The sequence below is a fragment of the Dipteris shenzhenensis genome, chromosome 11, assembly GCF_047967505.1.
Source record: "Dipteris shenzhenensis isolate YYH24624 ecotype China chromosome 11, Dip_SZ_1.0, whole genome shotgun sequence".
In the NCBI taxonomy this organism is placed as follows: domain Eukaryota; kingdom Viridiplantae; phylum Streptophyta; class Polypodiopsida; order Gleicheniales; family Dipteridaceae; genus Dipteris; species Dipteris shenzhenensis.
Window position 1 is genome coordinate 32,667,014 of NC_141606.1, and position 21,002 is coordinate 32,688,015.

The following is a 21,002-nucleotide window of genomic DNA, read 5'->3' on the forward strand; positions in this document are numbered from 1 at the left end:
ATGACTCAAATTATTTGGATGGTGTTGCACTTCTTTTGAGTGAGGAGAAAAGAGTTAAATCTTTGCAACCACATGGACAGTTAGCTTATGCTACAAAGGAGAAAAGAAAAGCTATAACAGATAAGACTTGCAATTACAATGGGAAACCTGGACATTTCAAACATCAATGTTTCAGGAAATAGAGAGATGAAGAAGACAAAAAAGACAAATACAAAGCATGTGTTGCTACTGAAATGCCATCGAATAGTGAAGTAGCTGGACTTGTGTAAAGGAAAACTTTGATGAAGATTGGGCCTTTTGAGATTAGGAGAATGTTTTAGAATTACTTGTTGTGGGCATTTTGATGAAGACTGGGCCTTTATGAAGATCGGGCCTTTTGAGATTAGGAGCATGTTTTAGAATTACCTGTCGTGGTGATCATTCGAGGTGGTTGGACTCTGTTGTTTATTTGATCACATTTTAGATGCTCTAGATCATTGTGCTTGGTTCTTTCAGGTTCTGTGTTTCACTCCCATTAATCATCGGGGGGTTTGTTGGGATTACTAGATCATTATCCCCTCATGGGGTGGTGCATAGTGTTCAAAGGTTTGTAAGCATTGGTGGGAGGCTTCAGTATGTGGTGGTTGATGGTTTATGATTGGTCCATGCATGATAGCCAATGCATGGGACTTGTAGAAGACACTTGACACATTTCTATTAGCATCTTGGCGTTGGTGGATCTGGAGGTTTTGGTGCATGATGGCAACCCATGGAGTTTTGTGGAGACAAATCTTGCTGGTTTCAACAAGCAAATCCTTCAAGAAGGCATGTCGGCTATAGTTATCCCCCTCTTTGTCATGACATGCTTCGAGCCAGGGTCATTTCCTTATCTATGTGAAACTTGCTTGCAAGCTTGGTTGATAGGGTCCTTAGCAAAGTCATAAGTCCTGCATTCAACAGCATCTATAGTCATTTCTTTTTGGTTGTAGACTAGCAACAAGGCTGACAGGCATGAGTTGGGTATAGAGTTGAGATTTTGTCCGTGTGTCAATTTCAATGAACAGTGTTTTGCTCCATGTGTGTCGCAATATTTCTACATAGTGCAAGGTTTCAAATATTCACGTCTATTTTTTTAATTTTATGTGCAAGTGAATATACAATTTGGATCTTAATGACGGAGCCGTATGAACTATTGCATGTTCAAAATCCTACACGAGGCACCCGGATGCATTCCTTTTGACATGGTGCATGATGAGAAACAAGAAAATATGCATGCCCAACAATGCAAACGGCATTCGATGGGTATGAAACTTTGCATGGGACTTCAAGTAGGTGATATTAACATCATGCAAAGTACCATCCCTGACAAAGACACCCAAATATGATAGAATCACCCTGATGCATAATTTTGGGACTCATGGATGATGCATGTAGAGAAATATTAAAAAATACATGTGCAACCATGCATAATGATATCCAATCTATACGATGCTTTTCATGGGCCTTAAATAAAGTACCATTAATATTTGTGCAAAGTGTTTTACCCATCTAAGACATGCACATATGATAGAGGGATACATTTATTTAACACTCATACATGATGCATGGTGAGAAACAAGGATATACGCATGCCCAATAATGCAAATTACATACGATTGTTTATGATAATTTGCATAGACGTTTAAATAGGAGATATTAAGGCCGATGCAAAGTATCATACCCAATGTAGACACCTAAATATGATAGAAGCACACCGATGCATAATTTTGAGACTCATGCATGATGCATGGTGAGAAATATTGAAAAATACATGGCCAACCATGCATAATGATATCCAATCTATACAATTATTTGCATGGGCCTGAAATCAAGTATCATTAAGGTTTTTGAAAAGTTTTGCACCCCATTCAAGACATGCACATATGATAGAGGAACCCTAGTGCCTTTCTTTGACACTTATGCATGATGCAACATGAGAAACAAGGAAATATGTATGCCCAATAATGCAAATGAAATTGGACAAGTATGGTACTTTAAAGGCATGAGCCTTCAAGTAATTGAGATTAATGCCAATGAAAAGTTTCATACCCAAAGTGGACAACCAAATATGATAGAAGTGTCCCGATGCATAATTTTGACACTCATGCATTACGTGTAGTGAGAGATAATGAAAAGTACATGCCCAACCATGCAATCAACATTTGTTGGTATGATGCTTTAAATCAAATATGATTAAGGTTTGTGGAAACTATCATACCCATTGGAGACACGCACATATGATAGAGATAACCACCCCGATGCATTTTTTTGTATAGTCATGCATGACACATGAGGAGAAGCAAGAAAATATGCATGCTAGCAATACAAATGACATCGTATGGGTATGATACCTTGCACAGGCATTGAAGTAGGTGCGACTAACACTGATGCAAAGTATCATACCCAATGGAAACATTCTAATATGATAGGGTTTAGGGTTTATAATTTATGGTTTAGGGTATAGGATATAGGATATAGGGTTTAGAATTTAGGTTATAGGGTTTCATATATATGGTGTATGGTGTAAAATATTGGATATAGGGTTTAGGGTAAAGGATATAGGGTTTAGTGTATAGAATTTAGGATTTAGGGTAAAGGGTTTAGGGTTTAGGGAATAGAGTTTAAAGGGTTTAGGGTTTAGGGAATAGAGTTTAGGGTTTAGGGTTTAGAGTTTAGGGTATAGGGTTTAAGGATAAGGGTGCAGAGTTTAGGATGTAGGATATAGGGTTTAGGGTTTAGGATTTAGCACTAGTTTTTTATTAGCATAACATGACATAAAAGTGTCCTTTTGAAGTTTTGGCAAAAAAATCACAAGTTTGATGTAGATGTGTTTTTTAGTGATTTCCTCTCTTGAGCTTAAGGTAGAATCATATGACTATTTTCTAAAAATATAAGGAGCACAAAAAACTATTACATGTGATTACAAGATGCTCACAAATGTATGATAACACAATGTTTCACCCAAACAATACTCAGATTTGAAAGTTTATCTAGCATGCTTTAAAAATAAAAATGATTTCAATGATATAGATTTTTTTTTCAGAGCATTTATAAGTATATCAAACACCTAAGAGTTATAAAACTTTATTAAAAAGTCATTTTGGCAAGATTGATTTAGCAATTTACAAGAGTGGTTAGCCTAGCGGGTTGCATTGTAAGTCGCATTTCATAAAGAAACATCTTTATATACTACATAATAGCCACAAGGTGTCATATATTAACTATAACAATATTATATCATAAGGGAAAGTCACCACATCATAATAAAGGCTAAACCTAAAATAGATTAAGTAAAATAGGTTTCACATTAAACCTCACCTTTCTAGTTTTGAATTATTCCACATGTAAGTGTTATGCATATAAATTTTTTACATTTGTATCACTCATTCATGATTAAAGGCACTCTATAAAGTATAATTACATCATAATGAACAATCAAAATATGGTTTAGATTTGGTGTTATACATGATATTAGGTCTCCAAAAAATTACTCAACTCCATAATATCCTATTAAAGCCATTTACAAAGTATGGTTGAGTTTAAAACTTGTTAGACATGTAAAAGAATTTGCAAAAGATCAAAATTTTCCTTGTTAAATCATAATAAGTACGATTATCTAGCCCCAAAGCAATCTAAACATATGTGTTATAGTTACCCTTGGACTATAGAACATACAAACTCTAAAAAAACTCATTCTAATTAAGAAGTATGGCCATTGTTTCTAAAATCTAAGAAAATAGCTTGAAATTTCGATGTCAGGTTGACCTTAAAACTTTAGGTAGAACTCAAAGTAATAGGTGTAGGTTGTGATCCAAAATAATTCCAAGGCTTTTTTAAACATATAAGCTATTATAAAAAATAATAAAAACCCCAAAATTGTTTATCGATGCTTTTGAATAATTCTAGTAAGTGGCTAAGTTAACATGACATAAAAGTGTCTTAGGACATTCTTATGTCCTTCTACCAAACTAATGTACATATATATATGTATATACATTGATTCTTATTGATGCTTTCACAGGGGTTGCATGGGACAACTTAGGGGCCTGGTGTGGAATTTCCTCTGGGCCCAGCTTAGATGGCACAAGGAACACCAAGGCTAGGGTTGCTTGGCAGACAATCATTATATACTATAGGCTAGAGGTGGTTTGAGCATCATCAATATGGAGATGTAGAGTAGAGCCCCTTGGCAAAGCTAGTGGTTCATAGCTCTACCCTAGGTACAGATCCCTTGAAGCTCCTCCTATAGATGGGACTTATCAGGAATACCCATGCATAGGTGGGCTATGGTGGCAACAATCCCATTGGTGGCTCTTCTCTAAGGCCCCCCTCATAGGGTGGGGATCCCCACTATTCACAGCTTTTTTTAGGTCTGGCATAGGCTAGAAAGAGGACTTATATGGGCCCCATCTAGGTGTAGAGAGGATTTTGAGTGCTAGCCCCTTATTTGGCACATAAAAGTCTGAGAATAGGATGGTTGTATGCATTGCCAGTGGACAAACATAGGCCGAGCCTAGTGGGTCTATGGACCAGCTAGCTTGTTTGGGGCTTGGAGCAGACTCCCATTGGACCCTGAGGCACGTCTGAGGGCTAGGTGCCAAGATTGGCAAAATGCTTAAGCTTTCACCAACAATTCCAATTTATAGAGCTCTTTCTCTCATAATCAAAATCAAGATGCATATCTCTGCACACTATGGCATATGGACCCTTCAATTTCAAGAGCCTACTTTCATTAAAAAGATCAAACATGGTATAAGGCTTCAGAGGTATATGTTCATAAAGATGTTTTGTGAATCATCACTCTACAATTTGCACCCAAAGAGATGCCTACAAATGACAGGAACCCCAAAAATAAGGAGTAGAGTTGTTTATCTGCACTTCTCATGGAGTTGTGAGAGCACCTGAAGCATTAACATGGTAATGCAAGAATAATTTATATGTTGGAATAAAAACATGAAGCCATGCATGTTCTAGTTTAATATGAGATAAATGGAGACATTCTTTTTTAATTAAGTGTGGGATAAATGTTTCACTATTTCAAAATTATATTTCACTATTGCTATTTAATGCTAATGCTAAAGGTTGTGTAGACAAGGTAATGTCATGTAGAAAGGGAACATGGCAAAATAGGAGAACAAGTAGAATTGGTAGAAGTGAGAGAGAGAGAGAGAGAGAGAGAGAGAGAGAGAGAGAGAGAGAGAGAGAGAGAGAGAGAGAGAGAGAGATTATAGGCAAGTAGAAGGAAAAGGATGAGTAGATGGAAGGTATTTTGTGGACATCTCTGTGTCTTGCTGACCACTTTTCCCCACGTTAGAAACATTCATTATTTTGGAGAAAAGGGAAAGTTAGATGGGATGAATTACCCTCTATGGAAGATTAAGGTCCATGTGGTGAGATCGACATGGGAGATCACTATAGTTTGTGGAGTTAATGCCTCAGTTCATGGTGACTCTGTGGGCCTTCAATGATGACACCAACGAATCCAACACCAGAGAAGGATTGGGTGACCCATGATGTGAGGCCCTTGCAATCATTGGCAACACAATGGATTTAGTGCCACCCATATCCAGGTAGTGTACACTTCCTCTTTTGTGTTGACCATTCTAAAGAATTTGATGAGGTGAACAATGACACAAGGATTCTTGATCTAGAGCAAGAGCTATAGGGCATGAGCATGATGAGGGGGATTCAATACAAAACCACATCATGAAGAAGGTTGTCAGGGAAAAGCTCATGTAGGCCAAAAATTTGGATAGGATGGTGCTTAGCATGCTTCCAAGGAGCTACAAAGAGTTTCATAGTAATTATGATTGTAGGGCAGTGGATGGTGTCAATGACTTTCAAGGAGCTAGTCTTATAGGAGGAAGCTAGGAAAAATAAGTACAAGGGATATGGGGAGGACAAGGCCAATGGCGAAGGCAAGGGAAGGCCTAGCGACGATGACAATCTCAAGAATGAAATCTTTTTAGAAGATGATGAGGACACTTTAAATGGGTAGAAAAGGCAGCAAAAAATAAGTGCTTCTACAGTAATATGCCAAGACATTTTACGAAGGATTGTAGAAACAAGAAGGCAGATTATAAGAACAAGAAGGAGTCTAGTTTAGATTCAAAGTAGTCAAGATGGTAGCACATGTGGTAAAAATAGGAGAGATTTTCCTTGTGAGATCTGCATGTGTTACAGATGTAAGGCATGTAGACCTCGAGGTAATAGTATGGATTTATGACATTGAGATGTCGTCAAAAGAATAGTTAGATACCTTTGTGAAGGTGAAGGACAACATTGAGTGCTTGGAATCCTGTAGGTGCATGATTGGTAAAATGACGTAGGGAGGATTCTATTCGAATTTGTGTGGTCAAATGTGGAAATCTACTCTCGAGTTTCATGAGACAATTTTATCCCAATAATTTGCCTTGTTATGGCTCGCCTATCAGTTTCTCGTCACCCTCATCATCCCATATTCTTGGAGATTATGGGTTTACAATTTTCAAATATTTTGTAACTTAAAATAGGGATGCCTAAACAAGTTATCCTTGTGCCATAGACCTCTCAGTCATGATTTTGACGAACACATCCCTTAATGTCTTTAAAGAATCTCTAAAAAAAGAACATCATTTGACTAGTGACAGCACCTACAACAGGAATTTCCTCCACAAGGTGCACTATCGCATGCTCCTATATATTGAAAAACCAAGTTGGTGATTCTTTCTCCATTAAACACAAGAGTTCTATATGCTCCATCCTCATCCTTGAGAACTCATATGGATTTACTTCTCTTGAAACCATCCACGTGTACAATGCATATCTTTGGTGGTTAGTCAAAATAAGACATGAAGTAAAATAAATAAATTGATGCATAGAGGTCATTTAGTCATGCTTTCTTACCTCACAAATGTCCCCATTTGATAAATGACCATGAAAACCTTCAATCAAGCAATCTTTCTTTTAATAATAGAAAAAAGAACTTTCTATCTATGCTTGGAAACAAAACCATACAAGTTGGCTGTCTCGAAGGTGTCGACCAAGAATAAACCTCAAGTCTGGCAAAGGCCATCTTGCATCCTAAAAATTCAGCTCAGCTCCTAGGATATCTCAGGGAGACAGGGGCTAAAACCAAGGGGAGGGGTAGTATACAACCAACAAATATTGTGCGATGTGAGTATGTGAAAACCCTGTGCAAGCCATGACTTACAAAAATGTTCCCGCCTTTCAATAGTCACTCTAGAGTCGTATGTCTTGCAATCCCACATGGTGCACAGAATGTAGATGATATCCTACCATATACAAAGACAAGTGGTCGTCAATGGAATTCAATGAACTCCCATTGCTAGGTTGCAACATGCAACCCAAATGTTCCATGCCGTGATGCTAGCCATTGTCTCCCACACACCATCCTCAAGAGCCGGGGAGGACATTGTCGAGAAGGGGGAGCTGCCTCATGTAGGTCAATTCGATGAATGCGCTGCTATGTGTCTTATAGGCTAGAGAGACCTCATCAATATGGAAGGCCTATCCCTGCTCCATCAATCAGGACACCATGCCCTAGGTAAACTCTCAATGGATAATCTGCATCTAGGCCACAATCCAAAGGGATCCTAGCAAGATCCTTTGAGCACTCTAGTGGGTCCAAATATGGTGCAAGATCGTCTCTAGGACCCCCTCTATGCAGTTGGGACAATGCCCATCCACACTCATCTGCTTTAGCCAAGACATTCCTTTGTGAGTGGTCAATCAGAAAAAAAATTAGAACTTTCGAGGTCGAAGGGTGGAACACAATCGTGTCTAGATGGCTAGAACCACTCTTTGGGTCCCATTGAATTTCTCAAAGAGGGTGGCCCTCCTAGAGCTAGAGTGGCCACTGGGGGACCTCATAATCCGAGATGCCAGGAGGCATAGATGCCCCACTATCGTGACCAATGGCTCATGTAGTGAGTCTAGGATCCCATCCATCTCCGGGTCTCCCTCTATTGGTGGTTGGAGAAGTCCCCCCACTCCCACTCTAAATAAACTGAGTTGAGCACTTCCATGTCGCATCACAACATACAGAGGGACACTTGGCTTGGAAAACTTTCCCAGCCATCTACCATTTGCCCTAAGCAAAATTCTTGAAGAGGCTATTTATAGGTTTAAGGCCTAAAATTGATCATCTAAGAATATTTGTCTGTAGAGCTTATGTATGCCTCCCTAATTACTATAAAAAGAAACTTTATGATAAATCAAAGAGAGATTTATTAAAGCTATAGCATCAATCACAAGGCCTGCAGGATTTGAATCATGGTCTTGAGATACTTACTTGTAGGGATGTGATCTTTGATGAATGAGGTACTAGTTACACTTCATAAAAAATAAACATCATTCAATATCACTAAGCAATTGAAGGAGAAGAAAGATCAATTTTTGCTAGATTTTTGTATCATTATTTGCACCTTTTATTAAACTAAAATCAAATTATGGTGTGCACGCTTAGAACATCATCCAAATAAACAAGCTTTCTTAAAGAGGAGGGCAAAAATTTTATCAACCATTGAAACTCTGTACATCGATCCACCTACTGCAAAACTATGGCATGCCCAAAAGACTTTGGAATGCTCATGTTCTTTCTAAGAACAATGTTGGATGACCTCCTCGCAAAAACAGACCGGGAGATGAGGGAGGAAAATAGATATAAGGAGAACATGCTTTGTAACTGATTGTTTGATACGGAGGCGGCGGATATGTTGCATATTCATTTTCATGGCTATCGTTTTTCCTGTTCCTTAAGGTCCTTTTCAAGCTCATGATGTAGGCTTCTTTTGGTAGGAGATGGTAGAGGCTCAATGATGTATGCAGCATCAAGAGTAGGATGAAGAGTAGCCCCAGCGAAAGGAGGAGTTACTATAGGCATACAGGTAGACAGAGTGTGAGTTCAGATTTGTGATAGTGCCTAAAGAGTTGGGAGATGCTTGCTATATAGAGGTTACATAAGATAGTCGGGATTTCAGAAATTTCCTAAGCCCCAAAATGTCTTCATATTTTTGAAAAAGTACAAATCTTACAGGCATTTCTTGGACTTGTGGACTTTCCCGGATTGCCATCATCCATGATCTATGGTGCTCGTAATACTTGATTTTGTATCGACCTGCTTCTGTGTTAATATTTAAATCTCTCAAAAAAGACAGTTGGTTTATTCTTAGTGCCAATAATATGTGAGCATATATGAATTATCTTAGGTCTTCTTGAGAAAACTATTAACTGATCTTATTTTAGTCGACCAAAGTAAAGTCCAATGTATCTTGAATTTATACACGACTACTTAATCCATGAGGTGGATGAAGCAACTACTTTAATGTCTTAAGTAGCTCGATGGCTGAAAGCTAACAATTAAAGATAACCAGCCTAAAGGGGACTGTTTTAGTATAGCACTTTGCAACCAATTTTAGGATAGCACGTATAAAGTTGAATGCACGCCTGTGGAGAGGTTGGCTATAAGCCATGTTACAACATCATGGGCATCATTGAGCTTTTTTTGATGGCATGTTAATTGGTGTTTAAACAGAGCTTAATAACATCACCACATCCATCATGTTCACCCTTACCCCTCCCTTGCCATGGCTAGACCCAAAGAAATTCCACATCTAGACCGGTCAGGGATTTGAACCTTGAGACAAAGTAGAATCAACGGGCTAATTTAAACTTAGAAGTGGCATCATCTAACCACATCCAATGTTGTTTTATATTTTTTGCATGGTTTTTTTTTAAAAAATCCATTCCCAATGCAGTAGAAAAGCATGCTACACAAGTAACGTGTCGTGTTCCCTATCATCTGAAATGTAGAAATGCTATGTGCGTTGCACTGACCTGGACTCCTGTGAGTCAACAAGAAGATTGGCATTAGTCGTAGAAGAATAAAACAAATGGCTAGACATCATATGCACAAGAATTGTTGTCTGCTATGAGCACTTTGTATCTCATCTTGTTCTAGAAATGGATAATTTTCAGCAAAATCTATGACAGAGATAATAGTGTCATGGGGAAAATTGGCAAGGCATGTCTTGAATTGCTCATCCTACTAGCAGCTGGCCATGAAATTGTGAAGCACATATTTTGGGATGGATTGAACCACGGGACCTATAAGCTCCATGCTCTTATACAATAGTAGCCATCTCTTTTTATTGGATCCTTCAACATTGACATTTTCAAATCTCCTCCATTTTAGAGCAACATGGTTGTCTTCCATCATTTCATTTGGACCGACATGAAATGTCTTCTTCAGCAGCTTTAGAGTGCAATGCTTGCATGCGCCACAAATGCATTCAATGTGGTGCCACTCATGGTCTCCCTTTGGACAAACCATTGGCTCCCATAGAGACCTTAGGCTACAAAACCTGCTCTCCCTTGCAATACATGATGAGGATCCAGGTGGTCGACAAACTATGCAATCATCAGGGAGACATGGGCATCTATCCCCATGGAGTAATGCTCCAGCACGATTAGATCTCAAGTCATTCATAGCTTGTCGGGCCAGGTCAAAGTCTATGTGTGTTTTGCAACAACAAACATTCCTGTCTTTGAGTTTTCTGATGTACCATAGCTTATAATGCTCAAAGCCCCTCTGCCCAATTGAAATATCAGGATTCTGATCCATAAACTTGAGATACAACTCCATTTGCTAACCCAACATGTGGGAACAAGAGAACAGTGAGCCCTCTTTTAAATGGAACAATAGTATAATGAGCCCTCTTTTTGCACTACTAAAACAAGACAAAACATAGTACATGCAAAAACGCGGTCTAATTAAAGTATATAATGAATCTAAGTTGAACTAATCAAGCTACTAGAAGCAAAACAATTTTTAACCACCGTGTTGGTTTAGGATAGTCACAATTTCAACTACCGGGATGGTTTAGGACAATCACACTTTCAATCACTAGGCTGGTTTAGGACACGTGTAGGATAGTCAACCATCGGGCTAGTTTAGGACACATTTAGGATAGTCACAATTTTAACTCTCGAGCTGGTTTAGGACAATCATAATTTCAACCATTGGGCTACTTTAGGACACTGTCACAACCTCAACCACCAGGTTAGTTTAGCCCGACGGTCTCAACTTCACATATTAGATAATAACAAGTATATTTCTTTTCAATTTTGAATTTCATAATTAGAAAATAGCATTTCACAATTAGAAAATAACAATATATTGCTTTTCATTTTGAATTTCACGATTTCAAGCACAATTTCAATCAAAAACTATTGTTTGTCTTGAACCAGCACCGAGTTGTAATCACATTAAGTCCAAACCATCTCGATCTAGAAATCAAGTGGTATATGACCTGAATAGAAGGAAACTAGATTTAACTAATTTAAGTACTAAGAAACCCAGTAATTTCAACCACCAGGACCATCAACAACTAATGTTTGTTCAACCATGATGGTTCAGGACAATGACATAACTGGTGATTGTGAGATGAAGCAGCCATGGTTGCATGATGTTCCAACTACTAACACCATATTAGAGAATTTGGGAAAATCCTGATAATTTGGGAAATTTTGAGGGGTTGTAATTATGTAACATTCAATGTTTTTCATTGATTTTTCTCATAGATTTGGTAGTCCATCTAAATCTCACAAATGTGCATGGTTTGCATCAACATAAATAAAATGTCAAATGTTGAGGTTTCGACCAATGCATGGTAGTTTTTGAGGGGTTTCAATTACAATGCATTGAGTGCACTCCATTGACTTTCTCACTGGATTTGGCCATGTATATGAAACTCACAGTTTGGAGTGTGAATGTTCTGCATTAGCCAAGAAAAAAACATCATATCATTGAGTTTAGCGAAGCATTTTTTGTCTCTTCTCAAAAAAAGGTGGTGTTCAAAAACACCATTTTAGTTTAGTTGGAGAAAAAGTAAGAATGCAACACTAGTCCTTGATATTTTGTCAAGTGTGCAGAACTTGCAACCACAAAGTAATGGTTTGCAAAAAAAAAGATAAAGAAAAAATATCAATGTCATACCTTCCAAATATTTTTCAGTATTCAATTAAATTATCGTTGTGCAAGAAAAAAAAAGTCATGCTTTTCAAGTACCTTCACTCCATGGTGGAGTTAGCATCAGAGTTGGAATCTGTACTATGAGACAAACTAGATAAAGCTCGCTTGCATGCAATGGTTGGTATCTTCACCTTGATGGGGAGGTTGCTGCTCTTTGAGGAAACCTTCTTTGAGAGGTTACCTTTTGGAACCCATGACCATACAATAGCATCAACAGATTCCCAACGTGGAGGATCACCTTTATTGCACATCCAAATCTTGTTCTAACAATTTGCATACACCTCCTCAATTTGTGCATTGCGTCTTTTGCATATGGGTGCCCAATATTGTATGAAAACCTTCTTGAAATTTTTAGATTTATTATCCTTCTATACATCAGTTTGAGCAATGCCTAGCCAAATTGGGTAAATTTTTTCTGCTGGTCGGACCAAAAGAAAGTGTCCTTTTTGTACATCAACCATTAGATCAAATGATTGTTTTGGCTTTTTCCTTTGAGGTCCACAGTAGTGATCATTCAACTCTTCAATTCCTTGAAACTCATCGTTTTCATTATCAACTACTTGCACACAATCAATATGTTGCGTCTTTGGCCAAAATCTCTTGTACATGCCCTCTATACTATTGTTTGGTTTATCAAGCTCATCAATCATGTTCTTCCAGTACTTCAAAGAGAGTGTGGTGTTGTTTTAAAGAGGAATGCAAACCAGCAAGAACAGTGTTCATTGACGTTTCGCCTTACACAGGTTGTGTTAATCCAGCATAAAATTGCATTTTCCCTACAAAATTTGATATAGATTGTGGTGATTCTATTTTGCTTCATGAGTTATTGACATACCTATAGATGCTAGATGATGCAGTAGATGTGCGCAGTGCCATCTCTTCTAACAGATTTGGTCAAGCTCCGATTGTCGAAGGGCATGATATGTTCTATTATTTTCAACCAGTGATCCTTGAATTCAAAGAAAAAAACAAAGAAGTGCTCAAAAGGATGGATGTCGAATCTCATATGTCTACTCATAGTTCAAAAAAAGACACAGAGAAAGGTATTGCTTCACCTATAACCAAAACTAGAGTAAGAGGGACTTGTCCTACTACAAGAAGTATGGTGCATGCTCAACATGTTACATTGAATGAAGAGGAAGAATGCATGCTAGGAAAAATTACCAAAATGGGGCCGTTGAAAGATAGTGAGGCAAAATGCTTTGCTATGGTTCTTGGATGCAAGGAAAGGGGAATCACTGCTGATGCTGCAAGGGCATTCTTAGCCAACTTGATTCAATTTTATTGCATAGACAACGCTTAGTGAATCTGGGTGATCTTGTTAATTAGAGTTGCAGACACAAATGCTCAGTTAAAACATTTGTAGCTACATTTTGATTTATATTTGGATACTATTTGGTTAGTTCGATTTGCAAAACATTATGTTTCAATTTGTTTTGTGAAAGAATTAATAGACATTGAGTTAGTACCTTGTGCAAAAGATGCTATGTGCTTTGTGATGTGAGTTTGTATTCCTCCACTAAAAGAATGATTCTTTGATTTTAAACATATGATAGGTGTTGCAGATTGTCCTAAAAAGTTGAAGAGCTATCTTATTACAAATTTTGATCCTGCATCCAATGGTTTATGGAAACATGAATTGCCCATACCCATTGAGCACATGTTCGAAATGAATGGCATCCATTATGAAGTAGAGAAATCAACAATACCTGGGGTAGGATATGGTCTTTTTGTACATACGAGCATCAAGAAGAAACAAGATTTGATGGTATATAATGGTCCAAAGTATGATTATGATACTTGGAGATCTCACCTCAAGTTTTTCCCAAGGATGAAGACTTATGGAATGTTTGAAGATCCATTGAGCCATTGACAGATGTGAAATGTATTGTGGGACATGTATTGTATGGAAACATTGCTGGATATATAAATATCTCAATGTATTATAAAGAAAGAACAAATGTTATATTTGTATACATCCCTAAGCTACCACCTTGGGCTCAAAAGTCACAAGGAGATTTGAGTGCCCATGGCTACATTACTATGCAAACCATAAAGGATATCTCCTTCGGAGATGAGCTACTTTGTGAGTATGAATACTAGTATGGAATTGTAAATGATTGTGTTAAACGATGTGATGCAAAATTTAGTTGCAAATTTGGCTATGTGTCAATGGTTTTGATTATATTTAGCACAAGAAAGGAATTAAAAAAAAGGTTTTTATCAAGACCATGTCTCTGAGTTTCATGAGCTCTATTGTGATGGAGAGTTTCATGAACTCTATTGTGATGGAACGGTGTTTTTGAACACCACATTTATATGATGGATGTCAAAGCTCTACCATAATCCTATTGCATATGTCAATACTGCAATTTATCAACATAGAAACATATGCATTTGGCATTAATTTGATACATCTAATATACCAAATAAAAATTGACAGTTGTTGCAAGTTTAATTTTGTTTTTGAACACCACATTTATATGATGGATGTCAAAGCTCTATAACAATCCTATTGCATATATCAATACTGCAATTTAATTTACTCCAATGAATCTTCCTAATGCAACATCTATAAATTGGCTTTTGTTTGTGGTTTTGATGTATATGAAACAACAAACATCTTTCTTTCACTAGCAAATCACAAATGTTTTGGCTATGGGACCATGTTCACATCTATTAAGGCCTTTTGCCATAGCAACATATGGAAGCTTGTTGCTTGGGTTCTAGGAATTGGGAAAGTATTGTGCATGGTCTAGTCTCCCCCAACATAACTGAAACTTGGGTCCTCAATGGAGCTAATGTTTCAATAAAAAATATCAAATTTTACTTTTGAAGTGACTATATTTTATTTCATGGGAATTGGGATTTTCCCAAATTCTCTTATATAGTGTTCATTGGGCTGGTTTAGTAAAATAACAATATATTTCTTTTCTGTTGAGAAATATATTGCTGTTAATTTTTACTCAACCACATCACCACGATGGTCAACAACTAATGTCTGTTCAACCACGCTAGTTTAGGACAACTGGTGATTGAGCTTAGGTAGCCATGGTTGCATGATGTTCCAACCACTGGGCTGGTTTAGTAAAATAACAATATATTGCTTTTCTGTTGCGAAATATATTGCTGTTAATTTTTGCTCAACCACGCCACCGAGTTGGTCAACAACTAATGTCTATTCAAACCCGCTGGTTCAGGACAATCACATAACTAGCGTTGTTGAACAGCCTACAGTTGCATAATGTTTCAACCACCATGCTAGTTTAGGACAATTACATTAACTCCAAGCCTAGTTTAAGAAATGAAACAAGAAAACTATACCAAATCTCAATCACAAACAACCACCGAGCTGGTTAATGCACCACTAACCTGCGCTGTATCAAGCATGTGTATGATGTGCTCCTCACACACCTTGCGCCCCATTTACTTTTTACAGATGTCGTTTCTATTTGGAGAAACTGTCATATTTTCGTGCAAAAACATCGTCACTCTAGCAATGACTTTCACACTTAGGCTGTCTCTCCTTTTCTTGCGTGCTATTGAAGCTCACAAACTTCTCACATTGGGATGATAATGCATTGCTTCTGCTCTACATTCAACTGCCACTAGAGCCACATTGGTTCTTCTGATTAACAACATCTTCGACATTATGTGCCCAAGCCATTCTCCTTTGTTTTAGGGGACACCAACATAGCTAATGTCGCCCTCTTTGTAGCTAGTTGATCTCAGCTGTGCACCCCTTTCACTTGCTGTAGGCCTTTTCTCAGGTTAGAGAGCATCGCCTCTTGAGCGTGGATCTCCTGAGGTGTTGGTAGGGTTGTTACTCTACGAACTTTAGGGTGTAGGCTAAAGCTTGAGAAGACCCGAGACTAGTAATCACCCGAATAGCTTGATGTTGCTGCCTCAAATGCTCCCACCAATCTTGACACCATAGCTCGTGTTCTTTGCTCTGATGTCAATGATTGAATGTGTGCATCTGCAACTGCTTCTTGCTACTTCTCTACTAGGAGTCTTCTTTCTTCTCATTGTTTCTCCCTTCGCAGATGTTGCAAAAGTGTCTTCTGTTGTCGTTTCAATACCATGCCATCGCTTTCCTTATGCCTTGACTAGGCTTTTCAGCTCACAGCGTCTCTCTGCTTCTCTTGTTGCAAGCCTTGGCGAGTTGTATGTTGCCATTGACTCCATGGCTCAGGAGGTGCCCTATGTATCACGTGCGTTCAAGGGGTATTAAAAAACCCCTTAACTAAAAAGAAAAGTCCCAATAAAAGCACCCCTCTTCACTTATGAACTAAGTGATTTTTCCCTAAAGTTGAATTTAAACACACCTCTTGTTATTGTAATCTTGTTAAAAATTTTCAAAAAGTTGAGTTCAAATACCCCTCCTTTTGAATGGACGTGGTATACTAAAATTTTGAGAGGTAAACTCCCTAAGCGCCATGGCCATGATCAATCCAAAATAGACCCAAAGAAGCTAGCTTGTGAGGCGAGCAAAGAATAGTAAACAACTTACCTGAAAGAAGACAATCCCAAACCAAAGTCTGCGGAAGGTCATGTCGAGGTGCGTGTAGGTTGGAGCGTGTTTACAGGGCGCGGGCAGGTTGCAAGTACTTAATATTCAAAGATTCGATGGGTGGGAGGTGTGAAAAATCAGAATTCGAGAGAGTAGCAAAATTGTCAGTCGTTGGGTTTCCCCCCTCCTGTGATACACGACGTTAGCAGAATTGGATATCCCAAACGAGTGCAATGTGGCCTAAAATGCTTCAAAACACAAGTAGGCCAAAGGGCATGTTATCGGGTTTGATGTCGTGTATTATGAAATACAATGACCTATGGCATGCTTATGAGCCATATAGCAAGCAAGTGCATGGAAAAAGAAGCAATTCAAAATTGTAAATAGTGTTGGATTTATTAAAAGATCTTTGCACATGCACAAATTGCACATTTTCAACTTCTTCCATTTTAGGGTGAATCTAGATACCGATGTCAACAACTATAATGTTTTAAGACCACCATGCAATACTCCCACTAGTTTGGATTCCAAATTTTCAATCTGTTTTGGTTTTCAACAAATAAAAAAAAAGTTATGGAGTGTGCCCTCAAATTCAAATGGGTGTGCATCACTTTAGCACAACATTGTCCAGGTGTTTTAACCCATGCCTAATGTTTTCATTTAGGTGTGTCCTTGTGTTGAGGATAAGCTCACTTAGTGTACTTTTGAATGATTACTTGGTTGCACGTATGTACAGAACAAAATTTTGATGTTTTTGGATAACTTGCTATATCCTATAGTCTTCAAGATGCATTCTTCACTGCAACATAGCACTTGTAATTCTTTAACGGTCTCATTCCAAATCCTTATTCCATAAATTTTTTGTCTTATTTTCAAGTTTGGAATGTGTACTACAACTTGAAGACAAAGTTTTTCGAATTTCGTTGAGCAATGCATAAGTTATGGATCATGAAAGATACCTATATATAGAAAATTCTATGAACCTCACCAAAAATGGCTACACCCAAGCAAACAATGACCCTAATGATTTATCCATTTGGTCAAGGGTTATTATCCAAGCCATGTCATGGATCAATTTGTTTAACAATTTATTAAAAATATATACAATATAACCTTTAATATAATACTTTTATTTATATAAGCTTAGTTTGTAAAGTCGTTAGGCAACATTCACCGATATTCCAAATAGGGATTATTAGCCTTGATTTTTAGGATATATCTTTTAAATACCCCTAAAGATCAATACTTTCATAGAATTTATCTTTTTAAATAACCTCCTTCTCACTTTTTAAGACATTTTTTTACTAGTTCAAAATACACTTAAGGACGGTTTTCTTCTAGTAGTGCTATGGAGCTACCAAGTGGCCAACGATCATGGTGGTAGAGATAATCATGTCAACCTTTATACTTACGAAGCACTATACACGATATGCTAGCCTTTGATAATAAATGCTCCCAGAAAACATCAATTGAAGATTAAAACAATAAAAGATCTCGATAACTGAGCACACTGACAACATGCATAACACCTAGGTGACGGATTCTGATTGGAGAGAGCAAGCACTCTAAGAAAACAAGAGTTTTCTTTTGTTTGCTCTTTGTTTTCCTTCTCCCCACACACACACATCCCCCACACTGCACACACACATGCCCAACTATATGGGGCGAGTATGGGGCACACCGCGCTATTCAAAGGGATTCGGTGATATAGTTTTTTTTTTTCATTTTCTTTTCTTCTTTTTTCCCAACTCCCCCCCACTCAAAGCCAACTACGAGGCTGTGGACCACGTTGACAAGAGGGAATCAAACGTGGGCAACTAGCTCAAGTGGGGGGATGCCGAAACTGCCTCAGCTTACCAAGAGGGAGGGTATGTTGGAATCTTACCAAGATTCCTCATGTAGTTGGGATCTTCCAAGATTCCTCATGGGGATCATGACTCAAAATGTATGACTAACTCCCAAAGATTCGTCATTGGGAGGGAGTGTCCAAGCCAAAGTGTATGACAAGGTTCCGTAAGAGGCAAGGTAACCTTCAGGCAACCTTTCAAGCTTGTCTCTCTCTCTCGCTCTCTCTTACACAGCTCCACTGAAGAGGAAGCACAACACACAGTGAAGAAGAAGCAGCTTGACGATCTACAGCTATGGCTATGGTCTGCCCTCACTTCCACCCCTCACTCCCCTTCCCAAGCTTTTCACCTTCATCTTTCCTCCGCCGTCTCCACCCCTTTCCACAAAAATTCCCTCAGAGCTTCCCTCAGCTCCCTTCTCTCCCTCAGAGCTTCTCCTCCCTTGGTCCTTGCCGCCGCCCCTTCCTCCCCATCGCACTTGCTTCCTCCGCAGGAAAGACCTTTCAAGGCCAGTGCTTCGTCGTCCAAGACAACATCGATACGGATCAGATCATCCCCGCCGAGCACCTCACCCTCGTGCCCTCCAAGCCCGACGAGTACGAGAAGCTGGGGAGCTTGGCGTTCATCGGTTTGCCTTCCAACTATGGCCGTTTTATTGAGGAGGGGGAAACCAAGACTAAGTACCCTGTCGTGATCGCGGGGGCTAATTTCGGATGTGGGTCGTCCAGGGAGCACGGCCCCGTCGCCCTGAGGGCTGCAGGGGTACGGGCAGTGGTTGCTGAAACGTATTCGAGGCTTTTTTTCAGGAACAGCGTGTCTACTGGGGAGGTTTATCCGATCGAATGTGAGTCATCGCTCTCCAAGGAATGCAAAACTGGTGACTATGTCACCCTTGATCTAGAAAGCAACGTCTTGATCAATCACACACAAAACATACAGTATGCATTGAAGCCCTTAGGAGACGCCGGGCCTGTCATCGATGCCGGGGGTATATTTTCGTATGCTCGTAAGACTGGTATGATTGCAGCCTCAACTGCTTAGAAATGAAGCTGGCAGAAGTGACCAGTTCTCAGGCCTCCTTTCTAAATTCTGAGGAATAGTTTTGAAGCACAGGACATATATGAAGAAATGAGTACATGCACACATGATTTTTTCTTTTTGGTTAGGCAGGCAAATATTCGCTTGTAGGTCTTTTGAAGTGAGTTATACTATGGTAGCAAAGGAGGGCTTAATAAGTGCCTCCAAAGTTGGAGTGCTTTCCAATGCGGATGTTCTAGTTTATCTTGTGTGTATATGTGTGTGTGTGTGTGTGAGAGAGAGAGAGAGAGAGAGAGAGAGAGTTGTTAATTTCTACTAGAGATCCTGGCAACTAGCTAATCATAAGTGCTCGTGTTTAGCACCTGTGTGGACTGTTTAAAACCTTGTTGTGATATTTCAAAACTTATTTGATGTAAAAACCACGTTGTTTGGCTCATGTCAACTTGATTTGAATCACAGCATGTTAGCTGTTTCAAATTTATCAATGTGCTAATACCTTCAGCCTTTGTTATTCCGCATTAATTTTATATGAACTCCACTTTCATCAAAACGTTCGTGTCGAGAATAACCTCCTTTCTATTGCAATCATGACCTTCCCACCCTTCCCATTGGATTATTCATCCCTTTCCTTTGCCTTTTTTAAAATAAAACGATTAGAAGGATATTATGTTAAAGCTCAAAAAGCAGTATAAAAAATGATAAAGGCGATATCATTTGTATTCAGTTATGAAACTTTCGACCTCCTGATTAGTAGTAATTAAGGATATATTGTTGAAGACTACTCTCACTGGCAGCATTAATGGAGGCCCTCACTGGCAGAAGCAGTGCCACATGGTGCATCGGAGAGTGCCTACGTGCGTAGCACTGAGCAGAAGGTGGCTGATGTGCAGCACATGGCATCCCGCAATGATGGCACGTGGGGCCAGAACTGCAGGAGGGGGTGGACTATGAGACAAGTGGGCAGAACTGTAGTCCATGGCGTGACGTGGCGCGCACGGACTAACAACTAATAATAGCTTTGAGTTCATGACGGAGATGGCGGTTCAGAGCTAATGATGTGGCACGGGTATAGAAGGTCGATGGTTGGAGGGTAGAAGCAGAGGATCTCGAGGATGCGTCACATGGTGGTTATCAAGCTGAAGCACCAGTGTGCAAGGGATGATGTGTCGTGGGATGGCGCGATGCATGGCTGGCAGAAGAGACCAATCAACGGGTTGATGTGGCAGATTATGGCGCGACACGGTAGACAACTGCACCCCGGCTTTTGTGGCCAGTTCAAACTTCAATGGCACTCAAAGGGGATCTGCGATTTCGCGTCCACTGGAGAGAGAGAGAGAGAGAGAGAGAGAGAGAGAGAGAGAAGAGAACAGAGTCGAGAGGAGAGAGAGGGGAGAGAGAGAGAGAGAGAGAGGAGAGAGATTGGCAAGAGAGAGAGAGGAGAGGGAGAAGAGAGAGAGCGGTGGGGGGGAAGAGCAAGAGAGGAGAGAGAAGGGCGAGGGAGGGGAGAGAGAGAGAGAGAGAGAGGGGGGGGGGAGAAGAGCGAGAGAGTAGA

General features: G+C 39.2%; 1 pseudogene; it reads left to right on the forward strand.

Annotated features, from left to right (window-relative positions):
- Positions 1-18,399: 18,399 nt before the first annotated feature.
- On the forward strand, positions 18,400-19,576 carry LOC147896926 (3-isopropylmalate dehydratase small subunit 1 pseudogene; annotated as a pseudogene).
- The last annotated feature ends 1,426 nt before the right edge of the window (positions 19,577-21,002 follow it).